Raw genomic sequence first — 15,054 nt, forward strand, 5'->3', positions numbered from 1 at the left:
CATACTTTGAAAGTCAGTATTCCTAAATCATTTATAAATACTTGTAATCAAACACTAGCGTACTGTAAAACAAGTGATGAAATTATTGCACACTAGCAAACACACCATTTCAGAAAACCCTCAGAAATCAAGTTTACTCTCACAAACCTATGCAACTCACCCAAGCCAAAGTATGTCTGTTCATATTTTGCAAGCTGAGAAAGGGAGTAAAGCCTTTCCATCTTGTTCATATCACACACATGCAATGCTCTCATTTGCTCATCTGTTATAACACACAAACCAGAGAAAGACAGCCTCATTCATACTCCAACCCAACCAATCTCATGTCATGCTCCAAAGTAAAACAGCACAAGAAAGATACTTGTTTCCTACTATTCCCAGAGTGGTCTTTCATTATGTGGCTTCTTCACTGGCTTACAAGAGTTAGTGATTAAACAGGCTATGTCAAAACTGGGGGGAGTGTGGGAAGGGGGGGAAGTGAACAGGCCTTTACTAATAAAAAAGGATTACACTTTTTTAAAAAGTAGGATGCTTAAACTAACATCAAAGAAACACAGAAAACTAAGTTTCAGTCTAAAAGCAGCTTGTTTTGGTTTAGTTAAGCCTGTTTCCAACTTCAGTTACTGAAGTATTCACATGGCCTTTCCAAAAAGCATATTCTAATTATGTCACATACGCAAGCTCTCGCTTAGAAACACAAGGAGATAATGAGGTTGACAAATAAAAAACATGGCAAAAAAACTACATAGTAAAAGAAACAGTGTTCTTAAAATTATTTCTTCAAAGAAGTGACAGGTAAAATCTCAGAGAATAAACGCACAGCTACTACTTCGCTATTCATTAATATATATAAATAATGAAAAAATATTTGTCATAAGTCAGTCATACCTTTCAATATAAGAATGTTGGTCATCAATGACTGAAACAATCAAAAATCGCATTTTCCCATTCATAAACTTTATTTCTGTGAGTTGCAGATATCTTTTTATTGATTAAATAAAAATCCACATGCATTCTATAAATAGATCTCTAAATTCTAAACTGCTATGCTGAAATAAAAGAGCATGTCTTCGGCCATGGATACAGTTCCAAATTACTGACTGAACTGCCCAGCTGACTATGTTATGGGCATATGGAGAAGGCTAAGAACTGCTCCACAAAGGTTCGATTAGTCCTCACAGGATCATGCCAAGACAACCCAACTGAAGCCTTCCATCCCTGCCTGTATGCAACCACAGATGTTTTGGTTATCTTCTGTGTACTTTATTCTCCAGACACTTCACTCCAAATGATGACCATCTCCTTTTCTTAAGGACCTGTGGAAGAGAGGGCTAATTATAGCCCTCAATTTCTCCCAGGCTTTAATACAAAGCTTTCTACTACACAATTCAAACAGTGCTATTGTGCGAGATGTTGCTAAGGCAAAGGTGAACGGTGGCCCATATGCTACAGATACACAAACCACCACAACTGACCACACAGATAAAACCAATTAATAAATAAACTGAAGACCAGATTACTCAGTCATGTTTAATCTTTTAATAGAATTTACATGACTGCATGGTGAGCACTTCATTTTCCTAACTTGTTGAAGTGCAACCATTTCCAATGAAGTACTCCTTTTGCCTGTAAGGGAATGGGTTTTAAAATGCAGGTAAAGTTATATTTGAAACATCACAAAGAGTTTTACTTCTGTTGAAAAAGCGTGAAAACCCCAATGAAATCAGATTATCATCACATCTTTTAATTATTAAAAACTAAACATTTTAAAGTACCCTAAAATGAGTGTGCTATGTCACCCTATTATGAGAAAAGTATAGTAATAGCTGTTTGCCTACCATAATTCACTGACGAATGACAATGAGTAGGTACATAGTAAGATGTAAACCACAGCACTGCTATAAATACCTATTTGTAGGGCAGTGCCTTTGAGGGAAAACTAAAGCTAATTTTTGCAGTCTTCCCTGAGATGCACCTTTTAGAGAGGTAGCTCAATCTTTCCGATGTGAAATATTAACATTATTTCACAAGTTACAGGCTCATTTTAGAGAAGACTCTCAGTTCTCTCCAGCTTTGCTGTTGTAGAAGGAATAGAGAATCATTTTGCCTTTTTTCCAAACTGGAAATTACTTTAGGAGACCCAGAGGCCACAAATCTTTATGGGAATATTCTGGCAATACAGAATCATTAAAAATGAAGCATGATAGCCTTCTAGTTTCACACACACACCATTTGAACAGAAACCAGAAGCACTGAAATGGATCATGCCTCAACTACCTTGAACTTGCATCTAGACTGACATACACTGAAGTAGCGATGAGAAGTAGCGAGTTCTCAGTTTTTCCCTTTCACAATGGATGCTGAGGCACTATACAAATAGGGACACTGCTGTTTGCTAGCTATTCATCCAGGCTGTCAAACTACTGAGTTTCTGTCCAATAGTGTAATCGCTAACTCACCACCAACCTCTGTGATAAAACATATGACTGAGAGGAGAGCAGCCAAGTAGCAGCAACAAGGAAAAGATCTGTTCCTGTGGCAACAGGCTATTTACCTCCACAAAAAAAAAAAAAAAAAAAAAAAAAAAAAAAAAAAAAACCAAACCAAACAAACTTAAAACTCTTCACCTTAAACTCACAGGGGGCAATCCAGGGGCACATCTCAATTCATAATCCTTTTTTTCTCTTTAACAGTTACCATGGGAGACCATAAATTAGAGCTTGCAGAACCACAAGTGGCCTTCCCAGGCCACACGTTTGACATTATTGTCTGCATGCTTTGGCACACATGATAATATCTATGCCTGAGACAAAAATTTATACTGACAGTAGTATTCTGTAAAGTACTAAACTGCTATCTCACATAATCCAATATTCATTTACATTTGTGTTTTTCAGGTTTATATTACAAGGAACTTGAGCTCCCCCCACTGCTAATTATTCCTACTGTTTACTCACAGCAAACATCCTCTTCCAGATCTTCTAAGACACTGGCTGTCAAGTAGGTATTTCTTATTTCTGAAAGATTTTAAGGCAAATTTTCAAATATGTCTCCATGCTCTTCAGTGGACAAGTATCTGAGTTATTACCCAAATGTATATATAAGCCTTTTACACTGGTGATTCTAAAAAAAAAAATCTTTCAATTTATCTGTAGCTAATTAACATGTACATTAATATACCACTGATGAGTATATATAGTAAGCTATATGAGTGTTAAATTTATTAATCTGTGTTCACAGTTCAGAAAGTTATTGCAAAGAAATCACAACAGGTGGGAGTCTACCACTATATCTCAGCAATTAGCACTTCAGGCCACAACTTGCTTCTACCCCTTCCCCCAGAATACAAACATCCTTTACTTACAAAGATTCATAAAATGTTTAACAATGATTATGACAAAACCCAGATTAACCACAGAACAATATTAAATAACTACAACAGAATCATTAAAGCTACTGTTGGTCTTAATGGGGTAAATCTAATCTACAAAATGATTATATATTACTTAAAGAAAAACAAAAATGCTTCTTGTGTGCACCAAGACTAGTTACCACTATAATCACTGAGTTCAGTTAATACATATTTTACTGTATTTGAATGCTTCAACTTTTAGGCTATTTAAAGTCCATCTGAAATTCCAACTTATTTCAGGCAGCAGATCTGTTGATATCTATCAATTTCAACTAATCATACCTGTGTAAACCCACTGAAAGCAACCCATTTGCAGAAGTATGATTTTGAAGCATTAACACATAACCCTGTTAATGAACATGTATGTAAATTGATTTACAGACTATTCATCATAATCATGCACATGAAACTAAACTAAATTCTTTCTATCAAGTTTCTATCAATATCAGTTTATTAATAAAACCTTTATGTCCTGTATAGCAAATTTAATGTCCTTGGTAACTGATGCTACTTCTATAGGGTAACCTTTATAACTAAAGTATATTTATCTCCTAATTTTTGTTCGGTTTTTGCTACAAAATAGCATAAGCATGTAAGCTTCATCATCATAAAACTGGTAAGGTTTTTCTGCTCTTGTTTAAAATAGAAAATAGTTACCTACTTCTACCTATAATAAGCTTTATGGTATCTTCTAACAGGATTTCAAAATCAGCATATTTTACAATGAGATATTTCAGCGATTTTTACTATCCTTCCCAAACCACTTGTTCAAACCGCATCAATAATTAGGTGCAGGCAGGAGAAATTAAACAATTCTGTTTCAAATACTACTCTTTCCCAAAATTCCATAGGGTTACATGGAGTGTCAGCCACATTTAGGCAAGTTCATTAGCCCAGACTATCAAGTTACTGTCCATCAGCTGACTTTCAATAATTGTGCATATACATTTAGCCATGAAAAATGCAAACTAATTCAACCTCCTTTAGACAGCAAAGAAACAGGGTTAAATTAAATCAAGTTATGTGCAATTGCCACAGGCTGCATATACACAATTGAACATTTGCTGTAGCTGAGTATGCAGTTAACTTCCAATTACCAGGACTTAACAAGTTATGTTGAATCCTCAGAAGTCCATCTACAGAGCTTTTTATAAGACTTCATTGGCTAATTATTTATCAAGATGTAAGAATTTGCTTAATCCCATGATATTGTATGTTTACTCTGAGTCCAAAAAAAGGATTTGTCAGGAATAAACATGAACATTTACAGAATAGAAGTTCTCTCTTTTTCTAAAGTCTACTAATTTAATATAATAATTTAACATGGCACTAAATTAAATAAGCAGCTTTTATTATTCTTGCTCCAGGTTCCAGGCTAAGATTACAGTGTGATGTGAAAACGGAGAATGTTTACCTTCCAGTATTAGGATGGCTTGCTCCTGTAATGATATTTAGAGAACTACAGACAAAACAGTTTTTAAACCATATGATTTTTTATTGCAATTCCTCAAACATTTTAATATTTTCCATGGTAAAATAAATGGTCCATTTCTGTAAAGAACATGACTAACCTTTACATCATACTAGATAGAACCAGAGGGAATTACTCCAGTGAGTAAATATGCAGAGCCATAACGCTAAATAATCTTTTATAATAGTGACCCTAGAGTGCAGAGTGCGTTCCTACAACTCTCTAAGCCATTAGTCACTTAAATTATCACCAGGAAAGTTCACCTACAGCTTTGCTTCAGCATATGTCAGAACTGCCACTATTTCTGCAGAACTAAGCAGCTCAACACCTGTTTTACACCTAAGCCTGGGCAAGACCTTAAGAGCAGGAAAGTCCAGTCATACACATGCTTTGAACACACCTAACACACCAAACCGACCACTTCGCACTGCATACTAGCCACCACCTCCATCCCTTCACTCAAAATCTCAACACAACAGAGGAAGAGCACTTGCTCAGGATATCAGACACACATATTCTAAAATCCTCCTCAGTAGAAAGAGGTTCAAAGATGCATTTGTCACTATCCATTAGAGTCTTTGACTGGCTCTAAGATAGCGAGCGTTGGGTAGTGAGCGTTGCCGTCTCTTCTTGTCACATGAGTACTACAGCACAGTGCAAAGAAAATTAATTAGAACAGGCAAAAAGCCTGAAAGAGAGAATATGATTATCAAATAAATTGATTTAAACTCTCTTTCAGGAGGTAAAATTCTCTCCAATATTTTCTATTGACTAACCAATACGGATCCCTTACTCAGCACCACGGGAGATGTGAGGTCCGTTCTGGCCACTCACACATCTGAAACTTTTGATGGACACTCAAAGGTTGACCTGTTCAATGGCAGTATCACAACAACAAAGTCCGTTTTTGATCTCACTCCAATCCTCTTTATGATGTAGCAAAAAAGATTAAAAATCTTACTTCTTGCACCATAACAGTTGGTTTACAAGGCAATGCTTTAAAAGATACTATGCTTAAATGACATCATTAAAAATGTTGAAGATCATACTTTTAAAAGACCCTCTACAACAGAACACTCAACACAGAAAAGTTGACATCAACAAATACTCAAACATTACTTTTTCTGTATATCAACTCAAAGCTTTCTAGGCTTCTACCAGGAAACTGCACACCCACAGACTGAAAGATCACATTTGCAAAGTCAATCAAAAGTTGATAAATGCCCCTTGCACTCAAGAATTCTGACACAGCCCTTGGATTATATAATTGTGTAATATTCCCCTCCCACCCCCAGGCCCAATCTTCATTCATCTTACAGGAGGGATCTGCTTTGAGAATGAATCAGAGGCTATTCATAAGGATGTAAGGTCTGCTGTATACATGACTCTCCAAGTAAAAATTAAAGACAAGTATGAAGGGAAAGAAGCTGCAGTTCAGATAGCTGGAAACAGAAAAATGCCACTCTTGGGAATCTCATTCTATTTCTACTACTAATGGTAAATATTTCTGTGTTCCTTTTTTCCTGCATGCTTTGAAGCTTAATTTGAAGGAGCACTGATTAGTCATATTTGTAACCAAAATTAACAAAATCTGTTCTAATATTATCACACATGTTATGATGCAAAAAATCAAGTTAATTTAAAAGTCGGGTCCTACAGTTCCAGTTAAGAGTTCCAAAGTTATAAAGACCAACTTTTGAATCTCAGATGCCAACTTGCATGATTATGTGCTCTCCTCAAAGACATTAAAAAAGAAAGTATTTGTGACGCATTCCTAGATTACAATACATGTTACAGAAAAGTCCATGAGGAAGTTAAGAATTCTATCTCTGGAACAGGGCTAAATGATGTGATATGATTAAGGCAAAGGACTACACATTGAACACCAAAGAGAAATCAAAATGCTTAATCATAAAAGACAGGACTGGAAGCAATCTCATGAGTTGATCCCTGTCTCCAAGGCAGAATCAACAATATCTAAGGCCAACCCTAGGAGACAATAATTTAACCAGTTCTGCTTTTAAAACAGACAAACAAACAGCAACTCCATCAAAGAGGCCACATGCATTCCACACAGTCAGTGAAAAAGGCATCCTGTTGCAAGAAAAAATGTGATGATGGTCTTAAAGACTACCACAATGCATTCACAAAGATACCCAATGCAGACTTCACAGGTAATGGGAACTAGAGAATTCCCTAGAATTCCCTATCATTTGCTCTTACAAAAAGTACTGCACATTTCTGAGCTCTTTTTTTTTTAAACTATGTGATTTCCTCAGTTAAAAAAACTATTAAAAAAAAAAAGACAAATCAAACAATTAATTCCTGTGTGTGAAATAATGCTTCTTTGCCCAGCCAATCCATGTTTTGTACTTCTGGCTTCTCAGGCAATTTGTTCTTCTTCCCCTCTCTGGCCTCTCTCGGTACATACTTCCCACCCATTCCCACCCCTGAACTGCTCCCCTTGACTGTACACCCAACTCCAAAGTATTGTTCTGTCTCAGACCCTTGCTAAGGCTGTTTCACAGCTCCTCCTGTAACTTTACTAAGGACACTTGTATCTGGCTCACCAGCCCGTTTATCCAGTCCTCACAGTTCAGTCATTACTTCCTTAGGAACTCCAAGCTCCCTATTCTCCTCCCAATTCCTGCCCTTCAAACTCCAATTCCCTCCCCATCCTGAGTAAGTCTGGTTCCAGTTCACCACTCCTCCTTCTATGTTCACCCTTCCAGCCACCTGCAACCTCAGTTCTTGTCTTTTCCACATTCCAAAAAGCAGCATTGTGGATAAGCAGAGAACAGACACCAGAAAACTACGAGTATGTACCGCATCTCACTGCTTAGAACTGCACTTACTAGAAAAGTGCTGTTGTGCATACAAATTTTTTTCAACGTTAATGCCTACAACCAGAGAAGTCAGGTTATTTTTCAGACACTAATAATTTGCCCAATTTTTGGACAGGTTTTCAAATGGCAACAAAATGCACATCCCTAATGCAAAAAGTCACCTCACTCAAATTTCAAATTCCTTTCCCAAAGAATGGGGGTGTTCCAATTACTTGAAGAAAAGGTCAGAAATAATTTTTAAACATTTTTTTCTCCAGCATGAGCCTGAGGAGCCAGTGAACTATTTTTGGCTTCAGGCTTTATTAAAAGAATCAGTCAATAAAGGGCAATCACCTATGATGGAAGATTTTGGCCCAAATGACTGAAGTTTAGCAAAATCGAAAGTAAAATCAGTGCCTTTAAATAATAAGCATGAGGAAACCGAGAGGAGTCACTACCAGTCCTACCTATACTAAACAAGCGGGGAGCAACATGCATTCTTGAAGTCAACTAGTAACTCTGTTAAGCAATGTTTCAGGTCCTTGTAACTGCCAAATTTTAATAGGATACACTGAAGTTTTTCTGTGTTACAGATTATGCCTCAACCTGAGTTTTTAAGGACATTGCCAGGAAGAACCAATCATCACTGAGCATGCCAGTAGAAGAAAATCCATTTCTCATTATCTAAAAGAAGACACACACACACACACAAAAAAAAAGGCGCAATAATTTCTCCTTAGTTTGAACTAGAAATTTAACAAACAAATCATCAGGCAGACTTTTCATTTTCTCTTCAGAAAAAAAAAAAAATGAAGTCAAACTGATTTTAGATCTTCACAAAGTTATTACAGCCCTACTGCAATTTTCCCAGCTTTTAGATTAAAAAATCCAGGTTCCAGATTATTTTTTCTACAGACACTAAGGTAGCTGCTATACATAGCATCTGATGCCAGCTCTCTACAAGTAAAAATAGGAAAAAAAATGGAAAAAAGAAAAGACTAAGCACCACTTATTCTATGAAACTATTCTGTTCTATAATATACTCACTCTGGGCCATGTGTAGAGTGTATGTCATAAAAAGCCATATAGGAAGAAAAAAGCTCAAAGACTTCTCTGTCCGATACAGATCAGGCATGTGGTTCTAGACTTCTTACATCCCAAAAGCAATGCTCTAGCTAGGAACGCACCAACTACACCACAGAACAGTCTTGCTTTCCTAATAGAGCCATAGGGCAGCTGGACAACAGACTGACATCGCAATGAAATGGTCTGACCACTAGGCCGCAGAGGTTTCCATTCAACCAGTTTACATCAACTGCCAATTATCAGTTTATGACAGAGTTTTATCCCTAACAGCCAATAATGGATGCTTAGGAAAGCCTCCATGGTTGCTACTTCCTGCTGGAAGTCAAGAGAGTAACATTTTGAATCTCTGTCTCCAATACTGCAGGCAAGCCATTTAACTACTTGTGGGATTTGGATTATTATCTAGTTATCATCTCTGTTCTTCCTGATAAGGTTTAAGACATTTTGGTTTCTTCACAATATGGAGGATGATTTTTTGTTTTGTTTTGTGTTTATTTTTTAATTTTTCAGGACAGAAAGTATACTCTTATCCAGCTGTTGGCATGATCAAGACAGCTGAAACCTAATAGGTGTTTAAGGTCATCAGCAAAAATCCATTCTATACTTCTTAGAGATCCAGCATGAGAAACAATGAGCCTGACATGTTGAAATGCAGGGCACTCGCAACCACAAATAAAGTCAAAGAAAACAATGTCATGAACTTACTAAGTGCTGTAAAGTGACTCTACAGATCTGAAGAATAAAGCATATCAAATTAGACAAGATTTATAAGCACTTTTAAAACTCACTATTTTGACTCAGTTTCAGTCTCCCATCTGTAAAATGGAAATAATATTTTACAGATGTGCAAAAAAAAAGTTCTCTAATTTTGTGAAGCACAGCTACTTATTTTGAGATAATTCCTACAAATTAACAGATGAAAGCACTTGAGCATTCAAGAAAGATTTGGATGTATACAGCAGGCTGAACACTGAATGACAAACAAATACATAAACTGGGTTATAACACTATACCAGTCAGCTGGCATTTCCCATGCTCTGTATGAGGCACTGAACTGGGCTGCGAGCAAACAGGGAAATAACATAATGTAGTTAAAGGCCCAGCATATGGAGCAAGGGGCTGGATTGTGCTTGTTTCTGTAATCTTAGTCTGCTGTTTCCTTATCTATGTCCCCTACTCTGCAGCCTACCATTTTTGACACTGTTCCTCTAAAATGCATTGCGTGTCTGCAACACATACAGTTACAACAAAGAAAGTGCTTCAAATCAAACCACAGCAGTACTTCTGAAAAATTAAAATATTTACCCATACAAAGAATTTTGAGATCTCCGATTAGAAAACCACTTAAAACCAACCAATACAAATAATAAAGGCCATAAAAAATGAACTTCTATAGATTTTCCTCTGACTATAACATGAAAAATGGTCTTCAATGTTTATGTTTTTGTGAAGTTATTTGTGTAAACCAAGTCATCACCTTCAAGTACAGCATCAACAACCAAGTTCATTTTGACTGGAATTCCTTTTAGTTTCTACACACAGTTGGGCCAAAGTTCTTTCTCCCCTCCCTTTTGCTATTGAGATTTTCCACAGCGACCAGTAGGGACAGGAAGTGAGACACAAATCATAGGTCCTGCACGATCTCCTAAAACACAATCTCCTCACTCCTGGGGTGCAGCAGATGTCAATATAAAGCACTTCTTCCACATGTACTCTGGGGGTCAGGATAAGCTAATAAGAAGTATGCTTGTAACACTAAGAAAATAAAAACACAAATATAGTTGAATTGTATTAAAGGTTTTTAGAATACAAGCCTTTAACAATTGTCATTTCAAAATTACTTCCTTTTTCCATTATCAAAAACCATCATTATTGTACAGAGTTATTAGCAATAGTCCACAGGTATCATGAATTTCAAGCACTTCCTCATAGGTATATCTGTGCAACTGAATATTCTTTACTGCTGATGATTCAAAACCAGAAGCTAACCTAACCTGTACTGCTTTTAATAAAGCATATGAAATGCAAGATTGAAAATAAAAAGTATCATATTGAACTGGCTATTTTTTCAAGTGTTAAATATTTCTAGTAATATATTTTGTGACACTAAATAGCCATCCTAACACTGGATGACCCACCTCATATCTACCACACACAAAATACTAAACCTATCACTACTAATATTTTTCCAATTAATTATGCCCATAACTGTTGTGAAAGTGTCCAGACTTTAATGAATATTATACATTCCTCTAGAATAATTTCTAGAAAGCATAAATTTATAAATTCAAAGACTTAATTTCTTTTCTAGGTCTCAGAACAGAAGCATATTTTTTCCTTTCTCGTTACAGCAATTATCCACTAACTTTACACTTCTTGTGAGATACTTATGAAATGTTAATATAAATTCAGTATCATGACTTTAACACTTGTACAACATGACCATAAAAGTATCACACTTGCCACTGAACACACAGAAATTTGCTATAGGAAACTTGTACCAATCCCTGGCTCAAATCAATTCACACATTGACTATTTTTCATGTAGTATCCTTCAAAATACAGTTTATTTGTATTGTAGCTGAATAACATGAAATACTTAAGATTACGGCTGCATTGCCTTAATCATCATACCAATACAACAAAAAAACAACCCATGTTTCTATCCCAAGGAAATTACTATTTATTGCCTTGACTCTGCATGAAGAGTCATATGAACATTAATGTACATGGAGTCACAAATATGCAATAACGTTGCACAGAAGTACCTGTACTCTTATGTAGAACAGGGCTCTGCAAAGGGTTCTAGCAATATAATTTTGCTTCTCTGATCCTGTTCTGTTTCTCCTAAATCAAAATTTAAATGTTTCAAATGTAAAAAATAAATTATTTTACTGTTATGCCTGTTCCTATCTCTCTATTTTTAAAAAGTATAAAAACAGCTTTACAAGACAGAAAAAGGCTTCAGGTGAAGATTTTTTGTTGAAATAACTTCAGGTAAGTTTAAGTTGAGAGGAAAAAAAAAATAAAACCTGTACACAGGAAACAAATTCAAAATGTACAGAGTAGTCAAAAGCACAAAATAAACAATAACAAGAAGAAAGTATTTTCCTCTTTCAATTAAAATAATTGTTACAACTAATATCTTAAGAATAATTAATTTTGTATTTCTATAGCATAAATAACTACATCATTCTTAAACAGCTAACTGTTGTGATAAACAGTGGACAAGTACTAACTCCTAATATCAGGGAAAAGGTAGTATGAATGTGACATAGTCCTGCTTCGCACACACTTTTAAATATGCTAAAAAATACAAATTAAAATAAAAATTAGTCAACTTACAAAGATTTACACATTACATATTTCAGGATGCTGAATATATTTTTCTGAGATAAATAAATTTACAACTACAGGAACTGTGATAAAGAAACTAATTCAGGATTAATCATATATGGCTCAGAAGAACAAAACCAAAAAACTCATTACAAATCACAATTAGACAGCATCTTAAAATTTCCCTCTATAAATACGCTTGTTTTTCATACCAGAAAAGTCCATGCTTTCTGATTAGGGGAAAAAAAAAAATAAATAAAAAGTGCCGTAAACACAACCCTGGCAAGATAAACTTGACAGGAACTACATAACTACAGTAGCTCATTTCCTGCTCATATCTGGCATATTTAAAGCAAACCTCCTTAAATGAAAAATAAGTCAGAGAAGTTCACTGTTAGCTTAACAAACCCATTTTTATTAAAACGAGAGCGGTTTTAAACAGACGACAAAAGAAACGCTAGAGCTCATGTCGCTTCCTGATGATGAAAACTACCCAAGAACTACAACTACTTCTGCACAGTCCTTTCTTTTCTGTAAAGCAGAGTTACACTCGGCCTCTACGCATGCTACAGACCAAAAGAAAACAGCAATTCTACTGCTACACACTGAGATAGGGACAGTTACAGACAACTAGTGGCTCCCTCTGCAATTCACAAAGTTTAAAATTAAAAAGATGCTTTTTTCGAAGTGTAAATGGTTCCTCTCCACGCACGTAGGCCTGAGGCCCTGTTGCAAACAGTGTCTAACAGGACCAGGCAGCACAAAGACAGGAATGGGAGATTAGTGGGAGGGAGGGAGGCCGGGATTGGGGCTCAGCAGGATCTTCAGGCTTTTTAAAATTCAAACTGCTCCCTGACCAATACAAATCACGGACACGCTACTGACTACTACACGGATTTACAGCATTAAAAACACGCCTTCTACGTGACAGCTATATTAACTTGACCCTTTTAAACATGTATCAGGGCACTCACAGGCACGATAGCACAGTTTTATCCTAAGACTCTACACACAATACACCAGAAAGTTACTCTGCTAGATATATTAACCACTTATTAGTACAACAGATCTGCCTGAACAACTAAAAAACCTGCTGAAAAATAAACAAATTATGTAATATTGACATTTGTTCGCCATTCACGAATTTCCCTTCTACATGAAAGATGAAACTTTGTATCTTAAAATTTCCCTCAATTATGTAACTTCTGTAGGAGTATTTTTATTAGTTCACAGGGTGCGTGTTTTAAATCTATCTCAATTTTTAGTAACACTCTCAACTATACCACATGTAAGTCCAAGATTTACATTACTGTAAACTACCCACCATTTATTTATAAAGACCTGACACTTAATCAACAATTATTTACAAAACACATTCGACCTGTTAAAATGACACCTAATTACATATTCAAACATCATGGACACAAACAGCCAATAACAACCTCAGGATCTCAAAGCGATATGGCCTGACAAGAAAGGATGACACTTTTTAAGCATTCCTGACTTTTCACTTAATTAAATTTATGTTTGATTCTCAAATACTTCGGGCAAGATCTCATCTTCACCGTGGTCCCTTAAATGTCATAAACGCAGCACTTTACACACGATCCCTCTCCCGTTTTCTGTTTTTTAGAAGCATAAAATAGTACTCGTTCTGAATTTAGTACATATTCCTGTAACGTATACAGCACACAGACACTAAGATTGTGTGGAGTACCTGATACAATATGCTTGCCTATCTGTATTTCCTGGGTCCGCAGGTGTCCGTGGTGTGTCAATCACCCCACAAGCGCTAGTTTTCTGCTATAAATATACTAAGTGATTAAACACACTAATCAATCGCTATATTACTTGGAGATTAAACCTCTGTACATTGTAAATCCATGCGAATCCGAACTTTTGAATGTTCAGAACGTAGTTGGTTAGAAGGAGAAGGTAACAGCGAAGAGAGCTGGTATTTTTGTTCGTGGGTATTTACATTGTCTCTCTTCCCCTATTCCTCCACTTAACTCCTTCCCCACTTCAGAGGGCTGTCTGCGCTGGGACCTTCCTTCCTCCCCCTGCTGAAGTTGTAAATATGGCAAAGGATCAGCGCACATTTGCGGCTAATTGTATTGTTTCCTCCTCCTCCTGCTCCTCTCCGGGTTGAGGCCTGTCACCGAGAAGCCGCTTCGCCTTTCTAATCCCCGAGCTGGAGTAAAGGCGCTGGCCGGCGGGCCTGCGCTCTCCACCGGGCCTGGGCCTCCCGGCAGCCCGGCAGGAACCACTCTCCTCGGCCAAACCCGAGCGAGCAGGAAGGGGGGCCGCGAAATAAACACCTCCGGTTGCCACTTACTCCCCTCTACCCCGGATAACAGCTAATCCCCTCTGCTCCCGGCAGGACTGGGCCGCCTGGGCTAGGAGGCCCGGCCCGCTGCCGGAGAGGGCAGGGAGGGGAAGGGGAGACAAGGAGGGGGGATTACCTGAGCAAATCGGCGTCTGAATCCAACGAGAATCCGAGAGAGGGGGAGAGAAATCCGCCCCCCTCCCTCCTCAGAGGAGCCGCCGCCGCCGCTGGGCCGCCGCCGCCGCCGCGGAGCAGGAGGAGGAGGAGGAGGGGAGATAATATAACAACAATAATCCGGGCCGGGAGGGGGGCTGGCTCCTCTTCCGTCTCCTCCTCAGTGCAGCGAACATGTAGAGCCGGGGGGTGAGCGGCCGAGACAAATCCCTTCCCCCTGAGCCTGCTTCACAACATCAACACGGGCCGGGCCGGGCCGGGCCGCGCCGAACCGGTTCCGAGGCACACTCCGAGCGGCGGGGGAGCAGGGGGGTGGCCGAGGCGGGGAGGAGAACGCTGCCAAAGGGCCGCCGCCGCCGCCTCGGTGTGTGCGAGCGCAGGAGGGCGGGGGAGGGGGCAGCCTGGGCACGGTGAGTCGGTACCG

At 37.9% G+C, this 15,054-nt stretch overlaps 1 protein-coding gene across 3 annotated transcripts in view; it reads right to left on the minus strand.

Moving 5' to 3' along the window:
• NIPBL (Nipped-B homolog (Drosophila)) overlaps positions 1–15,048 on the minus strand; it is a 152,851-nt gene extending 137,803 nt beyond the window's left edge. For all 3 annotated transcript variants that reach the window (XM_014947588.1, XM_014947586.1, XM_014947584.1), the window contains exon 1: positions 14,593–15,048. The gene's annotated coding sequence lies outside the window, so the exon portion shown is untranslated. The remainder of the gene's footprint in view (positions 1–14,592) is intronic.
• Between the last annotated feature and the right edge of the window lie 6 nt (positions 15,049–15,054).

This window comes from Calidris pugnax, unplaced genomic scaffold (assembly GCF_001431845.1).
Source record: "Calidris pugnax isolate Ruff unplaced genomic scaffold, ASM143184v1 scaffold156, whole genome shotgun sequence".
Classification (NCBI taxonomy): Eukaryota; Metazoa; Chordata; class Aves; order Charadriiformes; family Scolopacidae; genus Calidris; species Calidris pugnax.